This window comes from Plecotus auritus (genome assembly GCF_963455305.1).
Source record: "Plecotus auritus genome assembly, chromosome: 2".
NCBI lineage: Eukaryota > Metazoa > Chordata > Mammalia > Chiroptera > Vespertilionidae > Plecotus > Plecotus auritus.
In genome coordinates, this window is record NC_137771.1 from 187,397,479 (window position 1) to 187,418,658 (window position 21,180).

Consider the following 21,180-nt stretch of genomic DNA (forward strand, 5'->3'; position numbering starts at 1 on the left):
TATCAGAGCCGGAATAGCCCACCTCCCAGGGTCAGAGCTGGTCTGACACTCCAACCGCAGGCTGGGACATGCTAGACCAAGCGCAGAGAGAGGCCAGAGTTGTTGACCCTGTTAGCTGACCTCTTCAAACTTCAGGAGAATTTTTTTGGCAGTTACCACGGTGACTGGGTACTCTAAAAGCTTATCCTTCTTACTGAAAGGAGGAAAAAAAAATTAGGGAAAAAATATGTAAAACCCACCTTGCAGAGATGCCTATCACAGTTAAAGTTAAAAAAAAAATTGACAGAGCTATAAATTGTCTATGTCTTTGATATTAATAATTTCCACTTTTATTCTAAATAAACTAGAATTGGTAAGGTGCACCAAACAGCAAAATTTCACATTTGCAACAGATACTGCTTTTCTTTAAACCAATAACTGACAATTTGAATAATGTATTAAAATACTTTTTAAACAAAGCAATATACTTGGAAATTCTAATATCGCTCTGCTGTTCTTTGAGAATAATCAGCTTTGAAATACGATCCATCATAAATGCTAATCTGTTAGGGAAAATTCTGTAACTAAATAATCATTTTTGCATCCAACACCCTCATATTCTTTTTCCCCAAGAGAAAAGTATCTATTTTTGTTTGACGTGAAAAAATAAAATTTGGGGAAAAGCAAGAGGCCATTATTATTACATATTCTATCTTTTAGCAAATGACCTAATAAAAATAATGTATACATTAAAAACAACATGCTAAAAATATTCCATATTTAACAAAAGAACACTTGGAGGAAAAAAATACAATGTGCACTTTATTTCAGTGCAATGTACATTAAAACTAAAATAGCCATTGAAGATTCTTCCATGTCAATACCAGAAGCTATCTTGTCCTAAAGTTCTACAACTTTAGGACAAGACTTATAATTTAAAATTTAATTCTCTATGGGGTAAACCTATGCACATTATAAACTTCTTCTAGTTGGGTTTTGGTTACATATTGTAATATAAACTACTTTTAAATGGCTCCTATATATGACTTGAAAGTAGATAAGAATTGTAATAATTTAGAAATGTAATATTCTTTAATCATAATGATACGTGCTTTTAAAAACACCTGTGTGCTGTACAATGACTTTTTATAAAGTGAAATCATTGCCTTTTAGTGTTGCCATTGCTCTAGCCTTCGTTAATTTTCTCCTGTAAGTCTTGAAAGGACTTTCTTTAGAATTTGGATGCTGTGTGTGTGTGTGTGTGTGTGTGTGTGTGTGTGTGTGTGAGAGAGAGGGGGGGGGGGTCGGGGAGAGAGGAAGAGAGAGAGAGACAGAGACAGAGACAGAGACAGAGAGAGAGAGAGAGAGAATATTTGCATTTTAAAAAGCAGTGGCTATATAACAAAACAATGTCTTTGGTCTAAATATCATTTCTCATCTTGACTCTAAGCCAAGAAAAAAAAAATGATGAATTACAGAAATGTAGTAACTGACACTCCAAAAATGAATACTGACATTTCAGAGGAATGTTTTCACCTAATCTTGAATGTTCATTTTGCTGTGACCTATGTTCACTGGTTTGTAATCACCCCTAAATACCTAGAACAGAATGGACATAAAACCAAGGACCTGTTAATTAATCTTAAAACAAAACATAATTCAGGATAAAATTTTCTTTCTCGTCTTGTGTCCAAAACAGCCAGTGAAAGGGAAGATCAGAGATGGAGGCTGAGATGATTTTGCCATGGGATCCGACTCACTTTGCTAAAACGCAGGTCTTTCTATTCGACAGTGTGGCCCTTGCATTGCAAAGTGGGCAGCCAGGTTGGTGAGTCACTACAACTGTGTGCCAGCTTGTTCTCTACCATGAACTCAGACTGTCCTTCCCAGCCGGAACTCCTGGCAAGGCCTGGCTGGTGGCTGGCAAAGCCCAAGGAACTCTCAAACAGGAAATGAGGTACTCCTCAGGTTTTGAAAAGAGATGATAGAAGTCTTAAAATGAGGCAAGCCAGACCAGAATCTCCTAAAACCACAGCCTGATCTTGAGTGAAACATTATGTCTAAGTTGGATCTGTAAAGGAAAAGAAGTTCAAGTGTAAGACAATGGTTCATTTGTCCTCAAGAACAGAAGGCCAAGTCTCTTAGCTTGGTTTCCTCTAGTCAAATTTAGGATCTCTCCCAGGAAAAGGCCAAAAAACATTTGTCAGTCTTCTGCATAAACTTTTACTGAAGAACTAGAAAATAGATATTTTATTCAGTAACTCATAGATTTGGATCTTCTCTTATGTTGAAAATTTACAAGTATATTATAGAACTACAGGATTTAGGGACTGAGAGGGCCCTAGGAGATTGTCTAGTCTTTTCTCTTTACATACGGGAAATCTGCAGCCCGGAAACATGAACTGCCTAGCATTCGCACTATTAATTACACGCCTTACCTGGAACCTAGATCCTGCCTCACATTTCTAGCCCGGTGTGTTCCCCACTACAATATGAGGCCCTCCTCACTGGGGCAAAGCAATGAAAAGCCCACACCGGTAGATGTATTCAAAACTTTGGAGACAGAGTTATTCTGGAACCAGGGTATAAAATGACTGTAAAACTCATTCAAGTTGCACTTCCAGGAAACAACTTCAGGTATCGCACAAGCAGAAACTCCTCCAAATCAGGCAGTGGAACAATAAAATGTGCTGTGGAAGCTTAAAAATTCTCAGGGACTTTTGTCTGATGGTAACAAGAGTGTGTTGTTGCCCAGAGTCGGACTGTAGAACAAAGGGTCCCAGGTTCGATTCTGGTCAGGGGCACATGCCCAGGTTGCAGGCTCGGTCCCTAGTTGGGGACATGCAGGAGGCAGCCGGTCAATGATTCTTTCTCATCATTGATGTTTCTATCTCTCTCTCCCTCTCTGAAATCAATAAAAAGAAAAAGAAACAATGTGTTCTTAATATTACTTCTCCAGCTGACTGTTTTTATTGACTTGTTATGGCTAATAAGCACAGATTGATTTTCTTTTAATCGGCACAGAGTCTCCACTCTGCCAAGTTTGTAATTAAATACCAAGAAGCAGGGTTTGGAGTTAGTCCTTCTGTGTTTCCAGTGGTATGAAAGAGTCTGTCCAAATAACCCTGAGCTATAGAAGTTACCATGGCTGCCAGTCCAGAAAGAGCTTAATCTGGTCTTTAGCATTTCTCTCATTTATTTTTTGTTTTAACTTTTATCTATTAGGATCAATAGATCCTAAAAATGAAGTAAAAGGAAAAAAGCCTGTAGAAAAAGTGGAATTTATTGCTGATGCCTCAAATTGCCACTTGTCAACTGCATTCAGCTGTAACATTTACTTTCTACACCATGTATATTCAGAGCGGTCCCCAAATTGCCCTTCTAGCTTGTCATGTCATTTGGGAGAAGATCATAATTTAATTCTGAGAATTTGGTTTAGGGCCCCAGAGGGGGAAAAAAAGAGTAAGGGATAAGAATCTAAAGGGAGGAGAAAAATATTAGGTATGCTGAGAGACCAATGGGTTTATAGGGAAGGAACCTTGTGTTTAGGAAGATATGTGATTAAGAGGTGAAGGCAATTGTAGTCAGGTAGTCCTTAACTCCCATCTAGAATTTCAAAGAAATGCTATGTCATTTCCATAGATTCCACTGGGTGTTAGTTAAGGGAGGCATTTTTGGTACTAATCACCTGCTAAGGTTTTGGAGCAGGGAATGAAAAACTACTCTGAGGCTGGGACTGAAGAATGTTTGCTTGGCAACTCTTGTCAAAGCTCCCAATGAAACTCAGCAACCTACCCCACGTGGGATGTGCGTGCATTGTTCTATTTCTCAAAACACTGTAGTGGTCTCCCCTTGACCCAGAAGCAGATTTCTCTACCCAAAGGAGAAAGCTATCAAGGGAAGCTTCTTGGGAAGGGAACTTTCTGATGCACAAATATTTTTCTTTTGGGAATCAAGGAGGAGAGGCCAGTGAGCTGAAAGGTAGACAAAGTAAGTGAGGAATGGTGAGGCTAAAGAGTGAGAAGTAGCCCTAGCCGGTTTGGCTCAGTGGATAGAGCATCAGCCTGCGGACTGAAGGTTCAATTCTGGTCAAGGGCATGTACCTTGGTGTCAGGCTCCAAACCCGGCCCTGGTTGCGGGAGGCAACCAATGGATGTGTGTCTCTCACATCAATGTTTCTCTCTCTCTCTGTCTCTCCCCCTTCCTCCCACTTTCTCTAAAAGTCAATGGAAAAAAATACCTTCAGGTGAGGATTAACAAAACAAACAACAAAAAGATCGCTTGGATCAACTATACCATGAATTATTAAATAAATAAATAAATAAATAAATAAATAAATAAATAAATAAATAAATAGAACTTTTTGCCTGGTTCTGAGCTCCGCCCCTGGGATCAAATAGGCTGGCCTCCAGTCAGGACAGTGTGGATGAGGGAAAAGGTGGTTGCTTTCCTGCTTCTTCGCCTGCCTTAAGACTTCCACAGAGCTTTTCCCTCAGTCCAGGCAGACACAGCACTCAGATCTAGACGCTTATCCACTGCAAAGCGCCCACAGGGACCCAGCCAGGGGCAACCTGACCAGTGCCTGCCTGCTGCCAAGGCACCGCCACTTGCAAAAAGGCTCACGCTTTGGGCACTTTTCATAGGCTCCTTAGGAAATTGTTAAAGACAGGAGATTTGAAATTGAATTTTAATGATTGTCAGAAGAGAGGATTGAGACACAGCAGCTGCTCCAGGGCAGCTGCCCCAGCTGCTCCCTCCCAGGGGCAGGCCAGCCTCTTGGGCAGCACACCCACCAGTCCAACAGGAAGAGAAAAGGAGGAGCAAAAAGGTGAAGGTTTCAACCTTAGAGTGACGGACGGTCCTGGCCTTGGGCATTTGAGAATCATTGACACCCACAAATATTTTTTTTTTTTTTAAAAAAGGCAAAAACAAACAGACAAAAGAACAAAAAACAAAGCAAAACTTAAAACTTCAGGGTCTCAGTCCCAGGTTGCTCAAATGAATTGTGAGGCCAAGAACACACACTTTGATGAGGGATGAGGCTATGGGGTGGGAGGGGGACTATGGAAGTCCTCTCTCCTACGTGTCTCACCCACGAGGAACCAACGGCCAAGCCTGGGCAATGAGGCTGTGAAGGGCCTCAAAAGGAAGGGAGAGTTTTGCTGGAAAAGGAACCAGTTTCTCCGCTGGGTCCCCATGGCTTGTGTGGAGTGACTGTGGTTGGGTTCATGTCCCTTTTCCTTCTTCTGCCTACCTGGGCTGTGTCTCCATGAGAAGCCACAGGATAATGCCAGCCTCCTAAACGCAGGTGCCCCGGAGTAAAACTTCACAGTAAGTTATTGCCAGCAACAAATTCTGGCTGACAAATTGTCAAGGATCCAGCCTTCCACATGCTGGGTGGCTTGCAGGCAATAAAAAAGCAGATGCAAGAAGGGGTGGGCAGGGCCTTCTCAGTGGTGCCCCCACAAGCCACACCCTGCCCCCACAAGGGAATGTGCTCAGCGGGGGCACTGCAGGGTGCCTACCAGCTTCTTTTTTCTTCCTGTCACACAGACTGCACCTAGGAGCCTCTCTCTTCCCAGTTCTCCAATTAACCCTTTTGGGTGTGCCTGTATATGGGCTCAAGGGCCCTTGATTTACAGTCATGGTACCCAAATTTCTTTCTGTTTGAAAGCATGGGCCCACAAGACCTTGGCATGTGTTGGGCATCTAGTTACTTCTGCATGCCTGTCTGTATCCTGCGACACAGAAAATTATTAGGATTTGATGCTCAAGATAAATAATAATGATTTTCTTTTACCTGCAGATGCTTTAGAAGAATGCATGCGTATTAAATAATTTCTGAACTTGATAATTCTGAAAAAGACCTCTCAAAGTATTTGCAGGTTAGCATCTCTATAAACAGCCCTGCCCCCTTCCCTCCCCTTCTCCCTTCCCCACATTCACAAGAGTGACCTTTGATTTGTTTTTTACATTTTGGTTCTCACTCTGTTTTAAGTTTAGGAACAACTTTATTATTATTTTTATTTAATTTATTTTTAATCTTTACTGTTGAAAGTACTACATGTGTCTCCTGTTTTTCCCCATTAACCCCTTCCAGCCCCTCCCCCAGACCTTCACCACCCTATTGTCTGTGTCCATGGGTTATGCATATATGCATACAAGGTCTTTGGTTGATTACCTCCCACCCAGCCATTCTCCCCTGCCTTCCCTCTGAGGTTCCGAGGTTCTGCACTCTGTTCCATGCTTAGGAACGACTTTAAACACATACATTGATCTAAATATGAATGTTCTGTGTAAGATACGGTGTCTTACATGTCTTACAAATCCAGTTACCTAATGACGAGGCTGCACATTAAATTATCAGTCACAGCCCTCCTGGGAGGTTGATTTAGCTACAAATGTTTGGCTGCACAATTTAATTCACTCTTCCACTTTCTCCAACTTGAATTTAATTTCTGCATTTAAATACAACACAGCACTTGAATTAAGGGTCTTCTTATTAAACTAGAGGCTTTTCTCATTTCCCTGAACTCTATAAATGAACTGCAATGTCATATAATCGATAGGAAAAATTCAGCTATCACGGATCCGAAGCAATCCTTTGCCACAGAAATAACTCGATCTGGCATTTCTGAGTTTGAAAAATGTGATGTTTGGATGACATGAGACCAGAACTACCCAGCCGGCTTCAATGTTCACGGTCTCTACGATCCGCTGAGGACCGACCTGCTGAGATCTGCTGAGATATTGCAAATAGGCTTCCCTCCTGGTTAGAGACCAGGTACTCGCTTCCCTTTTCCTCCCATAAACAAGTAGTATCACAACAGTATGGGGAGCTGGAATTCAAAGCTAGTTCTAAGTTCATCTAAATTTGTTAGCTCTCATAAAGTTTACGACAGAATTTCAAATTAGGCCTTTTCCTCCCCAAATCCAATAAGCAATTCAGATTTGGGTTTTGGAGTTGCAACTAAATGTCCAACGATTTCAAAACCAATCCTTTGTAGTCCTAGGCCATTCCCATCAATGCAACCAGGATTTCTGCAGTATATAAATCCTCTAGGTCAAAAGTAAGTCAGTGAATGGCGTCTTATCACCAGTAACCTGACCCTGTAAACCTCCAGCAAGCTGTTTCTCTGCCTCGATGTCACTGTCTCTTGTTGCACTCTCAGCCTTCTCTCTACAATCTGCCACATACAATTGCTGCCCGTACCAGGTGAGGAAGAAGTAATGCTTCCTTATCTGTATTCTCTCTCCCCTTTTATCTATGATGCACTACTCTGTACTTTTAAGTCAATGACTTGTTTCACCGAGGGCATTTAAAAAAAAAAAGGGGGTGATACCGGGCAGACCTGCTGTGGAATCTACCTTTTTTTTTGGTAGATTAGATTATGTTAATTTATCTCAGAAGAGCCTTGCTAAAAAGCCTCATGACCTTAGCATGCTACCAATCATTTACATACCAAAGGTGAAAGGTAATCTGGTTCATGAATTTGCTCTGTGGGTGAGTCGATGTATTAAATATTAGTTACCCTTGGCCTAGCTGGACCCATCTGTACGAAAAATTATAGAGGGGGTTAGACAGTAGCAAGCTAGGTGAGACAAATTCAGTTTATAACTTTAAGGCATGGACGCATAAAACTTGTCTTTCCTAAATCTAAAGTGGTTGGAGCTTGCATTTCCCACATCTACCATCGCTGAGATCTCTGGGCTGCACTAAGAAACTCTAATTAGTTCATTTGTCATCAAGAACCACTGCATCAAGCCAGGTATTTTGCTCCTATTCAACTCGAGAAGAAAATGAGACAACGTGGGCTATTATAAAAAGCTCGGCATCCAGTGCCAACCTTTCAAACTGGCCTCATTCTACATCTCAGAAGCCCCCAACTCATTCAGACTATGTCTTGGCAACCTTGCTCTAGCCCCAGACAAGACTGTGAACACAGTGGAGTTTACCCATTATCATAGTTCACAGGCTTCTCCATAGCTGCAGGTTGACATGTGGAACCTGCGTCATGCGGAAGGGGTGAAAACGCATCCAGGAACCGAGTCACTCATTTCCGAAGTAACTGTCCAGGGTATGCAGGAACAGCAGGAGCAGGGGAAGGGGCGGGGCGGGACCAGGCACACAATAGCCAGGCTGTGTGACTTTGCTCTTATGTCCATCAAGGGCAGATAACTGATGAAAAGAGTTCTCTTCTTGGATAATTTATCAGTGTATGAATTGACCTTGTTTACAACGATGGGAAATGACTAACCCCATCCCAGCCCTATACACTGAAGAGTCTTATATATTTTTTAAAAATACGGTGCATTAAACGATCTCACCCTTGATTCCCAAGACATAAACCACATGAGGTCAACACCACAATTTGAGGATTTGCCTGAATTCGTAATTTTTTTTCAATTACAGTTTACATTCAGTATTATTTTGTATTAGTTTCAGATGGATTTGCCTGAATTCTTGATCACACAATACACTGGACATAGGAGATGTACCGGACAACCCCACCGTATGGCTGTAAAAACCAAAGTTGTTCACTTTTCTCTATACTTGCATATACCTGCCCGTACCCCTCCTCCCCCAGGGAGTATTTCTCTCCCTTACTCTCTGCAATCTAAACTTAAGAGTTCACAAACCATGAGCTAAAGGTAACTTCTAGGTTCTCCGACCATGAGCAGGGGTATATATGAAACACTTCTCTCTTTTTTCTTTCTCGCTAAGCATCCACCCCCAGGGACTAAGCAATGCACTATACTGCTACTCAAGTAGGTCTCAGAGAACAGGCGAGGGTGGCAGAGTGTCTTCCCCACTGCAATAGTCTGGCTGTCAGCAGCTGCTTCTTACCCAGTTCCCCCAGCTCGCTCTCAGCTTAATTTTACAAACATCTCTGGGTCTCCATTTATCTGTTGAAATAGCCCAGGGTGTTTGCCAGGAGTATTGTGCCACTATTGCTGGCACATTTGTCTCTCCTGTCTAATGTCTGTCATTACACAAAGCATTCTAAAAAGCTAATTTCCAACCCTGGAAATATACTCTTACTGCAGAAAGTCATTACATTAGCATAACAAGCACAAAGTTCCAAGGTGGTAATTTGGTTATAGATCTGAAACGCTTCCTGTTCCATCAGATCGATGTCGGGGCAGAATCTGGGTCCCAGGAGTCCCTGCTTGAGGGAGTTTCTGCGGGGGGTGGGGGGGTGGGGAGGTGGGGAGGTAACCACTTTGTCTTTGGGAACTCAACAGGAGGTAAAAGTTTCAAGTTTCACCTGGCCCAAGTTGGGACATTTCTTAACGAACCAGGATGCCTCCATCTCTTTTTTTCCTTCCTCTTTCTGTACCCTTCTTCCCTTGACCACCAAGAAAATACGTCTTAAGTGATATTCTTCCACAGGTGTCTCACTGGGCGTGGGCAAACACCAGGACTCCCGTCACAGGCAATATAAGCACTTTTGGGTGCTTTTGTTGGGGGTGGGGTTTGGGAAATCCGACCTCAGTCTGCCCTGCCAGTGGTGGAGGTGCAGATTAGCGGCAACTCTGCAGAGGCCGGGATGGGTTGGTGGCAGTAAAGGTCAGTAAGGTTGAAACGTATTCAGATGTTAATTTACACCTGAAAAGATTGAATGCAGTCACCCACAAGGGTGAGGAGGGAGTGACTGGAGTTTCTCATGAATACTGGCCCCGAGTGCTTCCTTGGGAAAGATGAAAGTTGAAGTGGACGGCGACAGTACGACTGAAAGTTATGGGAGCAGGAGAAAGAAAGAAAGGGATCAGGGACAGCCTGGATGAGTTCATGGAACTCTCTTTCGCCACCAGTTGTAAATCTATTTCAAGTTTTCCTTTTCAGTGTAGTTTTAAGGTATGAAGGAGAGGTAGTACTTTCCTTTTCACTATTTGGAGATTGTGTATCGAATCCAAAAATATTGATGGGGTAGGAAGGATGAAGAATTAGCTTCATTTTTCTGCCATTGGGATCGGGTTCCTTGTTTTGCATAGTCTTTCTGTTTAACAATCGCTACCTACCTGGCTTAGTGGAATCGTAAAGTACCTCCTGAGTAACTAAGAAAGAAAAACCTTCTACATTCCAACACTGCCTTTAACCTCAAATGTAGTAAAGGGTTCATTCAGACCCCAGGACCACACTGAGGCATTAATTAGGCTGATGAAATCCATCGAAATCTATGAATTCAGCATAATCAAGTTTCTACCGCAGACTATCGTTAAGGAATAAGTGAGCAGCTGGGAGAATAGAAAGTACTGTTAGAGTTAACTCATGCATGTAATTGAGTATATTTAACATAACCATTTTAATGATCAGTGATTAAAAGTGCATCTTACTTAAATGGTATATCCTCTGCAGTTTGTTCATATCAAATCAATATTCTCAAAAGGAAAAAGTAGGGATACACATTTCTAAACAAGATCTTTCTAGAATTTGGGAGGAAAAGCAGGAAAGTGAACTGGAAAGAAAAAAGTGCCTTTGGCATGAAAACAGGTACACTGGTGCGATATAAATTAATCACCGTTTAGGCACCCTCTGTGCTCAGTTCAAAGTATTTGGAATACTGTATATAACATGCGATTTTTTTCCCATCCCTCAAAAACAATGTATTTCACTAAAGATTATTTTTCCGCTGTCTGACAAGATTATTTTTCAAGAGAGAAGAGGTATTTGCTCCTATCCTGGTGATTTTAAGAGCTTCTCTTAGGCACCTGGGCAGTTTACCTTTCCAATTCTTCTTCCAACCTGTTAGGTTGGCTTATCTTAGTGGAGCTCACCTCTGAAGGAAGCTCTGGGAAGGAGAGAGAGCGTCACCAGGAGAAAGGGGTGCCTAGACAGGGCAGACGAGGGCCACAAACCGGAGAAGCCCTCAAAGGGATATTAGCTGTTCACATGAGCCAGGGCCCTGGACCAAAAGCCCACGCCTAGACTCTGTTCTGCTCAGTTCACTCAGACCTGGCCAGATAAATGAAGTCATTGTGGAGCCATTCACAAGCCAGCCCAACTCTTTCTGTTGTCGTTTCTCAGCTGTTGCACTCAAAACACACAAATCACCGATTACTCAGGAAAGAATAGAGAGAAGTGGATCTAGCGCTACAGCCAGCAGTGTGTAAATCCCACATGCACACATCTGTACAGTGAGGGTGTAAGAGAAGGGATGCAGTTGGCCCAGTTCCCAAAAGTTTGCCTCACGAGGCTCTTTTAATCTCCCTTCACCCTTGCCCCCACTCCTACAGAGACCAATCTCTCCGCCTGCTCCAAACAGGGTTTGGGAAGTGGCACATCTTGAATGTCTGGGAGTTGTACCGCCACTTTTACAAAGCTAAGAGGTAGAAAGGAAGGGAGGCACGTAAACCTATGTCGAGGCTTACTATCTGCCTGCTGCAAACAAAACAAAAATATTTAAGGAGAAATTCATTTGAAGCCTTCCTTTCTCCCAGAATCATGTCTGCCTTGGCTCCCAGGGACCGCTCTGGGGAATCAGTCCTGTCAAGGAGCTCTCCTGCACCCAATGTATAGTCTATAAATATAGTGGAAGATTCATGTCAGGGGTAGTCAGTGCAAGAGAATCTGGAGTCTTGAAAGCATCTTTTTCTTCTGGCTATGGTGGCACTTAAATGATAATGCGGGCAATGGAGCTAGGAGATTTATATCTTTTGGAAAGTAGGGCGAGCCAGATGGTAATAGCGTCATTAACACACAAACTTGGGATGTGCAAGTGAAGCTTGAAATTGGGAAAGAGATGGGGAGAACAAAGGGGGCTGCTGTTGAAAGGCTACCCCTCTTCTGCCGGCCAAAGCTAAGAGCCTCTTGGTACTGGGGTCTGCTCCTGCCCAGAGCAGGATAATAAACGACAGCTCTCCCCCACCCCCCCGTTGTGACTTAGAAAGCACTGAGAAAACTTTTGCAATAGGCAAATGTGGCACTTATTTATGTGTAACCCTTTGTAGTCTGAAGTGGCAGAAATGGGCCTTTAATTCAACTGCACTCCCACCCTCCACCCCCTACCCTAGTGTGATAAGCTCTTGCAATTGTTGACATTTATTTTATGAAATCAAAGTGCCGCTTGTTGCACGTTTCAGACAAAAGTTCATTTTCCTCCCCTTATGTAAACACTCTAAGTAAATATTAAAGGGTGAACAGCACCACCTTTTTTTTTTCTTCATTTTGGTGATGGGGGTTGGTGTGAAGGTGTTGTTGGGGCGGGGGGGGGGGGGGGGAACAGGGGTTAAACTCCAGAGTTTTACTTTAGAAAGCCTCAGTGTTTAAGTTAAACTCCCACTTGACCGAACAGATATAATTCAGAGAAGGCATAAGAACAAGATTAACAATGGCATTGATAATAATAAGGCATGCTTATAACAAACACCCACGTAAACATCTGTAAACAGGCAGGGCAGTTTGGAACGAAAGAAAACGAAATTCATAACTTTGCTCTCCTTTTTTATTAATGCATTGTGTAGCTATATGGCTTCTGGGAGGACAGCAAAGGTAACGGTCATTAAGTATTGAATGGCTTGAATGATGCCCGTTAGCGACAAAAAGTTGACTAGGTCTAAACTGAAATCGAACGTTTTTCTTCTTTTTTTTTTTTTTCCTTAAAAAAAGAAAAATACTGGAGCTATTTAAAAGCCCAGAGGACTTACCCTCAAGGCATTATTCGGAGAAAAACTAAGACTGGCCGTTCGTCACAGGCAATTGTAAAGGGTTTCAAAGGGCCGATCAAACGCTGGGCAGAGTAATCTACATTCAAGTCCGGATGGTGGTGTTACGGCACACACCTGCGGGGTGTTTGCTGTCCGTGCCCCTCGCCGAGCTACAAATCATCATTAAAGGGAGCTGCTCAAGCTTCTTCCCAGCTTCTAGACAAGAGTTGCTTGGGACAGTTCACTTTGATATACCTACAGCTCGCAATTGACAAGCATACTATTTTGGAGCTCAAACCGGAGCCCACAGCCTGGTGCGCAGGGCGAGGTTAGGAGGGTGGTGTGGTGTGGGTAAGAGGGAGGTGAGTAATTGTGTTTCTCCAGTTTTCCCGAGGAGAACCACCACCACAAAATGTACAGGGAACCAGGCTAGAAGCCGCTGAAACGCGCCTCTAGTTGTCTATTGAGGACTCTTCCAAAACTTCACTGTCTGCCACAACTTTTCACCGACTCAGACCACAGACACCATCTCACAACCTGTTTCTCGCCCCTCCGTGCACACACTCGGACCAGCACTCTTCCTCGGGTGCAGGACTGATTGCGTTTTTCTTGAACAGGACTGGGATCTAGTTGGAAACTTTCACTTTTGGTTCATTCGTTTGGGATTATATCCCTCTCCTCCCACCCTCCCACCCCCCCCCCTTGCTAGGACGACCCTGCTCCTCACTGTCCTCACCTGGAGAGAGAGAGGGAGAGGAGAAAAAAAAAAAGCTGATGTTGGGTAAAAAGAAAGAACCGTGGAGGTCGGACAACTGGGGGCGGGGAAGGGGTAGGCATGGCTGTTTCTGCCTGCTGCCTGCCTGGGTGTCCGCGATCCCTGAGCAATCCTTGTGTGCTCCCTTTGGGGGTGGGGGAGAAAGAACCCACTGCCGGGGATGCCAAGATCAACACTCAGAGCGAATGTATCAATAGACCAATTTTCTGCTCCCACCGCGAGCTTTTTTCATTTCAATCCAGAGCGGAGGCGTCTGCGCTGCGCAAGACGCACGAGCGCCGCAGCGTCGGGAAAAGGAGGGCGCTGGCTGCCGGAGGCGCACATATGGAAATCACTCATTAGGAAGGGGTGTGGTTACCGCGCAGCCCCCTCCTCCATCCCGTCCTTTCTCTCGGGCTGCCGCCTTCGCAGCTAGCTAAATATGAGATTACAAACAAACAAATAAAGCCTGGGCTGACTACAGGGCCTCAGATCAAACACGCTCCAGATAATTCGTTTCACTCGGCGCAGCAGCCAGTCCTGCGGCGCGGGCCCGGACGCCAGCCGGCGGCTTCACCGTCGCCTCCACGCCGGCCCCGGTTTCCGCGGCTCTGAAAGCCGGGGCTCGCGGCGGCCTTTCGAAGGCACAGCACGTGGCTCTGACGCTCCGTCTGGTACACGTTTTAAAACATCAGACAAATCCACCGAGATGGTAACCCTCTGAGAGCGTCTGCGGATCTCAAAGGTCCTATCCTCGAGGCTGCCTGGAGGGGAGGGCGGTGGTGTTCTCTTTGGGGGAAAAACAAAAAACAAAACCCAAACCCAACAAACTACAAAGTACTGCCCCAGAGTGCCTAGCCAGGAGACCCTTCCCGTCGCGTGGCACCTCGAAGGCGGGAGTGGGGAGTGGGGGGTGGCGTTGAGAATACTGGCGGGACCCAGGGTTGAGATAGTATCAACCCTTGGGCAGCTGGCCTCTGGTTGAGGGCTAGGAGGCTGGGAAATCTAGAAGGCATAATTTTGTGCTGAAATACAATGTTTGGGTTGGGGGGAGGGGCGGGTATAAGAAAGCAAGCAAACGCAAAATCTCTCACATCCCCCTTTCCTGCCGCCCAGGCCCAGGTCCTGCTGGCCTGACTGTGGAGGGCAGGGGGGCGGAAAACTGTACTTCTACGGTTTTTCTTCCCGCGCAGCCCGCTTACCCAGCTCTGCTCCCTGCCCGGCGCCCCTTTCCACCCCCCCTTCCAGCTGCGGGCCCCTCGGAGGGGGGGAAGCCGCCCAGTGCCCTGGTCTCCCGCTGCCTGCAGGCCACCGGGCCTCAAAGCGCTCATTGTCCAGCGGGGGCGGGGAGGCCGGCCGGCCCTTGGAGAAGAATAACACTGCGCCCAACTCCTGCTAGGGAGTTTCCCAGGGCGCTCCTTTGGTAAAATACACTTTCACCAGGGGTGGAGGTGGGGACGGGGGTGGGGGGGAGTTTTGAAAATCCACTGCCTTCTCTCAATTCCTCCACGCTTTTTCCCTTGTCACTTTTCAGGTTCTCAAAAAGGGAGAGAGTGGACCGGAAAGAAGTTGGAAGGTGACCGAAAATGTGAACATGACTCTAGAACCGTCGAGGCGATGGTTTGAAAACGCGGCTGGGAAGAGAGAGGGGGGACGTGTCCACCCCAGCGGAAGGCAGCGGCGCCGTCGGCGCGCGCGGGGTGAGGGCAGAGGGGCCCCGAGGGCGCGTGTGCAGGCGCAGCATTTCGCACCTCCTGTTTGTCTTGGAAGCGACGGGTGGGGGGCAGCGGATGGCTCTGTCTCCCGACAGACAGTAGAGGTTGAATCAAATGGAGAGGCGGGCAGAGGCAAAAACAAAACCCGCTGCAGATTCCGAGCCTCCCTCTCCATGACCCGAATTCCAAATGGCGGGGATTCATTTGCAAAGGACTCCGAGCCTTAGGGTTCCAGGGCCAGCGGTCCCCCAGCGACAGCCAGAGCCGCGGCAAGAAACCGTTAGGATGGAGGCTTTGGGGACAAATGTCATTCGCTCAGTGGGGACCCATTCCCTCCAAGCGTTGCCGTCTGCATTTGAGGGGTCTCTAGGTTCCCTCTGCTCTTCCAGGCATTTGCAAAATAATGGCTCGGGTCCCTTGCAAAACTGCCTGAAACAAGTATATGCCAAGGCACTGCGTGGGTTGACTCCGTTTTAAAAAGCAAATCAAAACAAAAGAAGACTTTTTAAGAGCCCCAGGCCGAGGCTCTCCATGCCCAGTAACCAAAGGGACCGGAGGGGCGCGTTAGTAGTTGTGGCTCTGGGAGTTGCGCTAATTTGGTGTGCGGACTCCATGCCTTAATGCTGAACCGGCAATAGAAAGGGCTGACGAGCAAGCCCTATAAACGCTCTAATTGCTACTGGGAGATTTAGGTGGTTGCTAGGATCTGAGGACCACCACCACCACCACCGCCACACAAAACCTCCAATCGAGTGTTTGGGCTGCGTGTGGGAGGGTGGGGGTAGGTTTCTACGCGAGCAGTGCCCACATCTGCTGCAACTTCCCTATCTGAGCTGTTCATTTACGGGAGCCAACTTATGAAATCTCCACAATTAGATCTTCATTGTTCTTCCTCCACAACACTGTCTAGAAAGAAAAGGTCTTCCCGGTCGGGGCCAATCCAACGAAGCGTTTGACGTTATTAAATAATAAAGCGATTGTGATTTACATTGTTGTTCAGGAAAAAAGGCCAATTATCCACTGTTATGTTGCCATAAAGATCATATTAACTCAAATTAGTAATCAAACAATATGCGAGCGTTTCAGAAAGTACAGCCGAACTGGGTGACAGCTACCACGACGTCTTCACTTTCACCAGCGAACCCACCCGCGCCCGCAGCCCGAGCGAGGGAGGCAGGCGCCGCAGCCCCGAAAGGAGGACGAGAGCAGCAAAGTGGTGATTAACGGTCTCCAGTGTTAATTATTCTCAATTAATCGCCAACAATGCCAACCTTCTCCGGGTCCCTGGAAATCCCCTGGTTTGGGATGCTCTGCGAATTCCGCCTCTCTGGGAGGGGTTTACCAGAAATCCGGAGCTCCCTGCAAGTGTACCTGGGCGCGGCAGGGCAGGGGAGGAGGTGTGCAAGGAGGTGGCGGGCGGCGAGCGCGCGGGAGGGTCCTTGCCTGTTCCCGAGCCTGGCGTGCACCCCGAGGCGGGGGACTGGGGCGGGAAAGGCCCGCAGCATCCCTACACCCCTCGTGAATCCCAGCTCTTCTCGACTCAAATCACTCTCTCTCGCCCTCTGTTATTAGGTTTATAACTCTTTGCCCACTTAAATTTGTGCAGCCAACCAAGGAAATCTAAATAGGTTTGAGTCGCCCCTTGGGTACAGAATGGAGGCTTTAATAAGAAAGATTAATTGTGGGTGTGTACCTGCCGGAAGACGAGGCAGCTATCGAGTAGCAGCGGGTCGAGGGGAGGGAGGCGCCTCTTGCCCTAGGCCCAGACTTTAGTAGGCGCCGTAGGCATACTCAAGGCAGGCCACCCGGCAATTCAGTCACAAGCAAAGGGCTCCACGGATATGGTAAGATCCATCTCTTCCTGTGTTTTTTTTTTTGTTTGTTTGTTTTGTTTTTTGAGGTTTTAAATAACGTGGCCCTCATTCGGCCTGCACACCAAATCCCCTTGCCCTGCCAGAGCCCGCACTCCCGGCCTCCACCCCGGGGTGTCGGAGGAATCTGTGGCCGCTGCTCTGGGAGGTCACCCCATTCTCACCCCACCCCCCACTCACAGGCCAATATTTAGGCGAATGATAAACAAAGATTTCACTCCCAAGACTAGAAAGTTGACATTTTTGTTGCCGCGATGAAAAAATGTATCGTTACTTTGTTTTTTTGGAAATAAGCAAACGGGGAGCAATTTTCCTTGGCACGAGCTCCAGCAAGTATCGGCTCAGAGGGAAACCAACCAGTGGCAGCAGGGCCGTGGCGAGCTCACCCGCGGGGGCAGCGCCGGGGAACTGTCTTTGCCCGCGGCCTTTTCCTCGCTCCTCCCCCCGTTTCTACTGACTGTTCAGATCTCAGACTAAGAAGTGGCAAAGGGGGTGGGGGCGGAGAGGAGCAGGGCCGGGCTGGGGTGGCGGAGTGAGGGTGGGACCTGGGGGGCGGGGAGGGAGGAGAGGGGGGATAATTGACTAGAATAGTTTCTCTAGTACCGTTCCCTCCCTTGAATAATTCCATTTAAAACGGAGGCAACCAGGCCGGAGTTTAAACAAATGTAAAATGAAATCTTCGGAAGGTCCGGCCCTTGCCGCGGTGGGGCAGCCAAAGCGTGGTCGCATCTTTGTCCAGTTTTAAAACAGTTCCTGCCTTTCCTAACCCCCTTCTCTATCTCCCACTCCTCTCCCCGGTAAGAACGATTCAAAAGGGGACAGAATCCACTCCACAAGATTAATGTCTGTTCATTTACAGGATTAAGCCTCTCACGCAGCATAATAAAATACTAGGCGTCCTTTTAAGTTTTAAGTAAATTCATGAATTTGTTCCTTCTCTCCTTTCCTGTTTGGATTCTTCCGGGACATGAGAAAATGCTGCCTTGGAACCCAAGTGAGTCTTAGAGGAACTTTTACCTCAAAGTTTTCAGATCATCGGGGGTCTGTTGTGGGCATTGGTCTGGGGAGAGAATGGAGGGACCAGATTCACTGTAAATATGTATAGTTATACATTGTGATTGGGAGCTCATGATCAAAAATCTAGTTGTTCCTCCCAGGGCTCAGCAGATTTCAATGTTGGTCATAGGAGCCACAAAATGTTCATTAAAGGAACCTAACCTAACCAAGGCTACTGTATGGCCACTTTGTGAACTCAGAACTATGGCTGGGGGGCGGGGGGGGTATGAAAGTGTGAGTTGATGTCACGCTGGCTGTCAGTGTGTGGTCTATTGTGGAGAATGGTGCTTTTTGACTGAACAGAGGGAGCCCCCCTCCCCCCTTCCCCAGCTCTACTGCACCTGCACTGGATGAGGGAGTCCCTGCCATTCAGCCCATCGCAGATTGTTCAAACAGAAGACATCTCTGACAGCACTCAATTCATTACATTTCTTCCTGCTTTTCAAACCAACACACACACACAAATGAGTATTGCCAGACAGTGACAGCCAAAAAAAAAAAAAAATCTTAAAATACTTTATATGCAGCTAATTTGGAAGCTCACATGACCAACCATGAAATATTTTGTATCCTTAACTTGTAAGGGTTCTTGAAAAAATAAAAAAAGATTACCTGATTTTTTTCCTATTGAAAACATACCTCCATAGTTTACTCAGGGATAGTAAGTTTGTAGAGAGACACCGCAGCAGGGCTCAGAGAGAAGTTTCAATGTTAATGATAGCAGAAACATGCAAAAGAGAAAAGCCCCTGATTTATCTTATCAGAAGGGCCGGTTTGAAATGCACTCATAATTTATGCTGGTGAAACAGCTTGCTAATAGAGGTGGGGTACCCGAGAGGCAGCCCCCCCCCCCCCCCCCCCCCCCCCCGCAATGAATGAGCAAAGCAAGAGATGGTGGTGAGGGAGGCATGGAGGCTGAAGTGTGAGCTAAACATTTAAACACATTTCCCAACAATGAAGTCTTCCTCCATATGTTCAGGTTTGTTTTGCCATCTTAGCTTCCAAGATGTTTTTTGCACCGTTTCACAGAGCTGATGAGAGTGTTTAGAAAGCTGAGGAGAGTGCTAGTGTAGTTTAACAGAAACTGGGGTAAACAAACTCTCACAAGGGAAACTTGGTTCTAAGACATTTTTTCTTGGAGGTGGGAGGAAGGGGAAAAAGAAAGGGAAGAAGGCTTTGAGCAGAACACAGGTTTGCCACTTAGCATTTCAGCATTTCAAACTTATTAACTGTAAAGCTATGCAATAACCCGGATTTGAGCTGTTAAGTGTGATGATAGTCAAATGCACCTGGGTGTGAGCTGATGCTACACTGTCTGCATGTGAAATATTGGCTAATTCTCAGAAACCACTAATCTATTAGATCCTGGGCCACCATCAGAATGGAAGGCCTTGTTCCCAAGACCCCTCCCACTGGAAGGGTATGCAGTGAGTTAAATTTCTGTAAAGAAAACTTGGGGAGCGCACCTGCTACAAATGACGAGGAGCTTTCCACCACCAAATAATTCTATCCATTTTACAGTCCATGGACCAATGGTCTTTCTTCTTATCTAAAGTTTAAATCGTGGTTCCAGGGAGTTGAGAGAACTCCTTGGAACCCAATCCTAAAAAAGATTATAAAAAGCTATACAAATTATTAGGAGTGTGTGTGTGGGGGGGGGGGGGGGGAGAAAATGGAAATGGCTAGAGCCAGAAGCAACTGTCCTAACCATGACTCCATATCAGAAACAGAAAACTCTTGGAAGTCCAATTCTTAATCCACCGCTGAAACTTCTGCAGGGCCAAATACAAGCAAGCTACGGTGTACTTTGTAAAGGCTTTCGGTGGAATTTGTTTAGCGTCGCCAAACAAAACAAACAAAAACTCTTTCAGACTTGACAACAAACTCTAGCTAGCAAATTGAGTACCTTTAAATATATACATGGAAGAAGGGCCCGCCTGGGCGCTCAGGCGCCGCGGTGCTGGGTGTTTGTGCGTGAATGAGTGCGCACTGAAGATTTCTGTTTGGTTATGCTCCGGGGTCGAGCGCCTCCGCAGCCTCGCAGGCTGAGGCCGGATAGGGGGGATGGAGACCGGCTCTACTGGCCTCGCCCGGCAAGTGTTCGGATTGCCCTTTCTGGAACACTCAAACGAATTACTTTATCCCCGAGGCCCTGTAGACCCTGACGTCACGAGGTGGGGGTGGGGGCGCCAGTCCCGCTTCTGGCCTGGCCGCCAGCGATAAGAACCCTCGGGAAGAACTCACCGCTCCTTTTAATACAGTAATTATTTTTCTGCTTTCCGTGGGTGGGGGCTGCTTCTGCCTGGAATGCCGGCATCCCTCCCTTCAGGAAGATGCCCAGGGGTGGCAAGTTTGCAGGGTAACTCCGTAGGCAAAGCCTAAGCCAGGAAGGGCACTGTGAAAGGAAGAGGGGTCTGAATGAGGTTCATTTCACTACCTAAGACCAGAAAGTAGAGGAAGGACTCAAGTTTCTGTATTGATCTCTGGCGTCTCAAGTGAGAATCTCTTCCCTTCCCTATCACCTAACTACACTAGACAGTAAGAAACGTAATACCTATCAATTAAATCTTATATTTGTCATGGGCTTTGCACTCATCTTCTGCATTATATGTCTGATCCCTGTTTTACGAATGAGAAAGTGAAGAGTCTGCATTCTCTCATCCCTGCCTGCCCGGATCCTACATCCAAGAGGGGTCCAATCCCAGGAAGCCCAGCCACACCAATCTGAGGCTTCTGGTGTCTAGGAGCTTAGATTGCTAATGCTGAGCCTTGGCCCCAAACAGAGACAAACAACCCCTTAAAAGTAAAGGCCTTGTGTGTGGGGGGGGGGGGGGCGGGGGGGGGGAGGCAAGAGGATCCAGGACTTAAGTTGGACAACATCTGCTTTGGGAAGTCTGAGTCCTAAAACTACTTCAGAGTCACAGGGTCAGCGTAGAGGAGGCTGGGGCTGGGGCTGGGGTGCTGGAGGTAGAGGCCTCTGGAGGGCTGAGGGCCCACAATACCTTGGGTGACTTTTCAGACTCGCCCGACGCGGGACCGCCAGAGCTGAGAGGAAATCCGGCCCTTTGGGAAGGGTCCGGGAGGAGAGAGCTTGAGCCCTACGCAAAACATTCCCAGGGAGCTGCATGGGGCCTTGGTCTGGGGCCGCGGTGACGTC

At 46.5% G+C, this 21,180-nt stretch overlaps 1 long non-coding RNA gene across 2 annotated transcripts in view; it reads right to left on the reverse strand.

The window, feature by feature from the left end:
• The window catches only part of LOC308243060, a 55,338-nt gene that overhangs the window by 12,888 nt on the left and 21,270 nt on the right, over window positions 1-21,180 (reverse strand). The window lies entirely within an intron of this gene.